This window comes from Nycticebus coucang, chromosome 5 (genome assembly GCF_027406575.1).
Source record: "Nycticebus coucang isolate mNycCou1 chromosome 5, mNycCou1.pri, whole genome shotgun sequence".
NCBI lineage: Eukaryota > Metazoa > Chordata > Mammalia > Primates > Lorisidae > Nycticebus > Nycticebus coucang.
Genome location: NC_069784.1, coordinates 15,522,618 through 15,526,612, shown reverse-complemented (window position 1 = coordinate 15,526,612; position 3,995 = coordinate 15,522,618).

Genomic DNA, 3,995 nt, shown 5'->3' with positions numbered 1-3,995 from the left:
CTTCGAGTCTCTGCTTAAAAAAGAGATTTTACTGGGGTCTTTTTTGGCTTGCGGCATCATTGGTCTTGGACACGTCACCACTCCTGTTTGTTAATGTTCCTTTTAACTGTGCACAGAGCACTTGTGTGCCTTTCCCCTTTCTGAGGCCTTGAAGCAAGGTCTGTTCTCTTAGAACAAATGGAAATCCGCTTTGGAATTCATGTGCCTGAAAAAGCTCTTCTTGATGGCTCCTGGGGCAAACTCAAGTGCAAGCACTGTGAGAGAAAGCCATCTGGGCCTTTTTTTTGTTTTAATAGGAGGGGTGGAATAAGGAGATGGAGGAAAGGCTTCTTATGGCGCCAGATGAGACAAACAGAAGGCACAAGGAAGGAACAAATAAAGGATGAAGGGAAGAGCCGCAGGTCAAGGCCTCAGGCTGAGTAAATACAAGATTCTGAGGCTGCAGGTTCAAGCCTGAGGCAGGAGAATAGAACTGACTGTGGCAGAAAAAGAATCAGATCTGTCAACAGTACAATTCCTCCATGAATGAATATGGGGAGACTAGTTTAGAAGAAACCGTGGAGCCCGGGTCGTTACCATTCAGCCTCGCCATCCTTGAAAGCCACACCATCTCAGAGAGGAGCGCGGGACCCTCCATTATTTATCAGACGACACCTACCAGCAAACACGTGGGGACCATGAAGTTTTCTGCTGTTTAAATATTTCTTTTCGAACCTTGCACACCTAAGGGATAGAGGCAGTCGATCCCCAAAGCCAGCAAACACACCGCAGCTGGAAAAAATATGAAGAGAAATAAAAATGTTTCTAAAAATGCTTCCCTGTGAGGGGCCCTACATATAAATGAGGAAAAACCAATAACCTCCCTCTTCCACACAAATAAATCATCACAGAGCCAGCCCCCATGCCTTCTGAAATGAAGTTTGACACTAAAAAAATACACATCCTTAAAGAAAAAATAGAGAATAGGTGCAAAACCTATCATAGATCAGGGAGAAAAGCGGGTTTTTCTTTTTCTCCCAGTATTCACTGCTCCCATCCACACACACTCGAGGGCTCAACTGTGAGGACGAACACTGACTCCTGTCAAATTGTCCTCACCAAATTTCATGGCTAAACAGTTATTCCAAATGCCCAGAGACAAAATATGCAGGGAATATAGCTCAGAGAGAACAGCTGGTCCCAAAGTAAAGGAAGAGTGGAATTGAATTTTAGAACAAGTTCCAAAATCCTGCATGGAATTAGGTAGGTTCTCATTCTTTTTTTTTTCCTCCACAAAAGAAAAAGCAAAGAAATGGGGGAAAATCTGGCCCACTAGCTGATTCTCCCACACTCCACTCTATTTCCTTTTCTCTGAGTCTTTCACATTGAAGAACTGTCTCTAACAAGGAAGGGCCTTACATTTAACTCATGAACCCCAAGAATAGGATTATCAGCCCTACAGTTTTACCATAGCCATTGGAAAATGCACACAGCCTTGCAGGGAAAAAAGGCCCCTTTCCCCGCACTGTTGGGACTGAGTATTGCTTCTGCCCCTGCTTGGGAGCTGATTGGAGCAGGATGGAAAAGAACTTGAGCAGAAGTCCCGGGGCTGTGCCTTGGATGAGAGGGACCCATCTATTGCTGACATCCATACCAGCCAGCATGCCTTGGTCCTAACTCTCCCAGAGAGTAATTAGGGCGTCTGTCATATGCTTTCCCTGGAAGCCTAAATACTACAGAGCTAGGTTGTACCTGTAGTATGAGCCTTTTCATATTATAAGAAAGAAAACCAAGCTTCAAGGGAGGTATGTGAACTGGAATAAAGTCACCACATGATTAGTTTCACAATCAGGCAAAGAAATGAATTTTTTCATGCATTCATTCAGTCATGCTTACTGAGTGACTGCTTCCTGCCAAGCACACTGCAGGTGTAAGTGGCAGCTATTCTGATACTATGAAGCTAATAATAGCAGCTGTCATTTACTGGGATTATGCCATATGCAAGTTCCTATGCTAAACACTTTCCATAGTTTATTTCATTGAATCCTCAGAATAACCCACGGGGATAGGTAGATTTCTCACCATTTCCAATTTGGGTAAACTAAGGCTCAAACCTACTTGCTCAAAGTGCCAGAACAATGAAATATCTGAGCCAGAATCCAACACAGTCTTGTATAATTTCAAAATCCTTGCTCCTGGGTCAACTCTTTTATTTCCTACCAGGGATTTCCTGGGCAGTGGGGCTCCCTGGTAAAAGTCATAACAACTAAATCTGAACACAGTCTTTATGTGTGAATTCAGGATGGTAGAGGATAGCTGACATGAAAACAGTGAGATGTTAATAAACAAATGCAGAGAACACATTGCCTGAGGATGACGTGGGATCTAGAGGGGAGGAAGGCAGGAGGGAGGGCTTACAAAATTCAGGAAGAGCTGCTTGGCAGGGATGGATATGTTCATTATTTTGACTGTGGTGATGATTTCATGATTTCAAAACTTAATTATATACTTTAAAAATGTACAGTTTATTGTACTTTAATAATGTTGTAAAAAAAAAAGATAACATGTATAATAGTCAGCTATAGCTGCCTAACAAACCAGCTGAACACGCAGTGTCTTAAAACAGCAATAAATTTTATAGCTCATGTCACTCTGAATTGGTGAGAGTTGCACAGCTCCAGGCTGGGCCCAGCTCGGGGGACAGCTCTTCTTTGGATCTTCTCTAATACCTCATCCTCCCTACACCTGCTGGCTGGCTGGGCTTGGATTTCTCAGTGCCCTGGTACAGGTGCAAGGGGGGAAACAGGGATATGGCAGAATATGGAAGGCCTTGGCTTGCAATTGACTCCCACCTACACATCGGTTCTCAAAGACAATTCCTATGACTGAGCCTGAAATCCGAGATAGGGAAATACTGTCCCCACAGTGAGGCTGAGGCCGGGTTATAGATGCTGTGAAGGAGAAAGAAGCAGGGCCAACCATTCACTCTATCACAGTAAGTAAGAAAGTCATAGCCACGGGCTTTGAAGACCTGGGCATGCCGTAATCCAGAGGCAATAATCTGTTTTTCTGAAAAGCAATGTCTCAAGACATCTTTGGCCACATAAAACTGAGATCCTGAAACAAAAGAATATGAGACTGCATATGGAGGGCCTCTCTCTCCAAAGGAGTTAGTAGGGTTCTCAGAAAGGTGACTGATCCCCTTGAGAGTGACATAGGGCCATATGTAAGGGCAGAGCAGGGCCTATTGGATGAAAGAGCACTAAAGTGTTATTGTCTTAGAAATGTGATGAGCAAAATGCCTTCCCAATGATAATTAAAACAACATGAACGGTCTAATGTTCCTTGGTTAATTCATTCCAAGTAAAGAGAAAATCTTAGAACTAAATTTAGCGTTGGAACCTTTTAAGTAAGTTTGTCTTTCTTCAACTGGAGCTAATTTGTAGTTTGGATTGTCCTAGAAGTTCGCTTTGTCATCAGTGACTTAAAAATACTGCTACTGGGCAAAAGAAATCAATGATCTCTACATTGTAGGCTGAGTAATTACATAATAATGATTTGCATTAATGAAAAGACAAGTTGGTCCAGATCCAGATGTGCCAATGACCACAGTCCCTGTGATGTCAAAATGGAATGCTGAGGTCGGAGAAATTTCAGTGTCAGTTGTGGAGACAAAATGACTGGTTAAAAAAGTTTTTCCTCATCAACATTACTTAATAGCTCTTTAATGACTGACTCATCATTTTTCCCCAAGTAAAAGTAAATCTAAATTTCAAAATGAAGCAAATTTTACTCCTATCCCTGGCACAGAAGCAGATGTTTCCCTGACATGTGCACACAAGCTGTTGACTGTGACCTTGCAGGAGAAAGCAGTTTTTTAAAAAATTAGCTTTTGTCTACCAATCTGGAGAAAGCAATGCTGCAGTGAAGATTTAATAAAAAGTCATAGCTTCTTGTGAAAGCTTGTTTCAGCAGAGTGAACTATTAATTAAAATAACAAATGTCAGCTGTTTGCG